This window comes from Neofelis nebulosa, chromosome 16 (genome assembly GCF_028018385.1).
Source record: "Neofelis nebulosa isolate mNeoNeb1 chromosome 16, mNeoNeb1.pri, whole genome shotgun sequence".
NCBI classification, from domain to species: domain Eukaryota; kingdom Metazoa; phylum Chordata; class Mammalia; order Carnivora; family Felidae; genus Neofelis; species Neofelis nebulosa.
The window spans coordinates 60887871-60889650 of record NC_080797.1 but is presented as its reverse complement, the minus strand read 5'-3'; positions in this window follow the sequence as shown (position 1 = coordinate 60889650).

Here is a 1780-nt window from a genome sequence, read left to right as displayed (position 1 = left end):
CGCTCGATCCATATTTCCGTGGTTCTGTTGATGATTGATGTATGCCTGGATAAGAAGGCAGGGAGAGTGTTTCAGGATGGAAACACAGCCCGGGCAAAGATGCAGAACTGTGGTGGAGTTTAGAGAACAGAAGCTTCTCTGTGGTTGGAATATGGGTTTGTGGGGGCAGGATGGAGAGCTGATGACCCCACTTGCAAGGTGTAGAACAGCATGGCCTGGGGTGTTCGCCCACGAGATACTCCTGGAGCCAGGGAGGTCTGTGTGAGAGAGACCCTCGGTGCCCTCTGCAGGGACAGCAGAGGGCTTTGGACAGAATCAGGTTGCAGGATTGCTGGGGCCGAGCTGGTGGGAAGGTACAGTAAGACAGGACAGACTGGCCTCCCCTACAGCCCTATTCAGGTTATGGTTTCTCCACTCCCACTCAGCCAACCTGCCATCTGCTTAGGGCAAGGTGAGGAGCAGTCTGGAGGCACAGGGATAGACAAAAGGTTTCAGATACTCAGGACAATACCAGAATTCAGTCTCAACCGGCAGGTGGCCTCTCCTGTGGCCTGGGGCTATGGAGGAGTCACCGAGGGAGCAGACCTGGGACTCCTGCAGAGGGAAGACATTCTGTATGTGTATAATCTACATCCCAATTTACCCTCTCCACAGCTCTCCAGACCAAGCTGTGATTTGGGCTCAGGGCAGTGAAGTCACTCACCCAGGGTCATACAGCTTGTGAGTAGCTAAGAGAGAACCCAGATTCATATTTGAGGCCGTCTGTGCTCTCTGTGATGTGGTGTTTGGAGTGGTGGGGATCTGGAGCCGACGGCCAAGAAAGAATTATTGAGATGTGTTTGGTGCAAAAAGGTGGTTTTATTAAAGCCCGGGGATAGGTCCCGCGGGCAGCAGGTTATAAGCAAATTCAATTTTATCTGCCATTTCCTTCTTGCCTTTGTTCCACACATCACTATGGAGGGGAGGGTGGTGTTGGGGCTATAGGCTTCTGGAGATTAAGCTATTGATAAGATTGCCTTTTTCTTGTCATTTACTAAGCTATTTGTAAACTGATGGAAACTCAGGTCCTGTGATCGCTATCCGTTCAACCATTTGTTTTCTGTCCTTTCCTTTGTTCTGGGGCAGCCAGGACTACCTGAGGAATATCACCCCTGTCCCACCTGGGGTGAGGGTGCTTTGCCCTCAGCCTGCCTTATGCTCCCTCATCATATCTCCCCCTGCATAATTTTGACCCTTAAGTCTTTACAGTTGCTGAAGGTGGAAGGTCTCATCTTCCGCAGCTTCTTCCTGCTGAGTAGGGGTATAGAGTTGTCCCTACCTATGGGTCAATATTGGTCAGTCGGGGAAGGTGTAGAGAAGTTATGAAGGCGGAGGCAGCTGAATCCAATGTGGACAACATGCCTGAACCTCCTGGAGGAGAAAGGATCATCTGTTAATATAAATTGAGGAAAGGAGAATGAAAAAGAAAGGTGCAGCCATCAATTTTGTTTGAAGAGAAGTTTGGGATCTTCCATAGCTATAAACTTTATTCCTATAAACGAATAAGAAGGCACATTTGTTTGCTCACTGGTTTCCTGTGAAGGAGTAATAAAGAAGGCTTTATTCTAGATATACAAGCCCATGGTACATAATATGACCCGGTAGGGGCCCTTCCACTCTGGGGTTAAATCCCCTTCTGTGTTAGACTTCCAATCTTTTTTTTTTTTTAATTTTTTTTTAATGTTTATCTATTTTTGAGAGACAGAGACAGAGAGACAGAGAGACAGAGAGACAGAGTGCA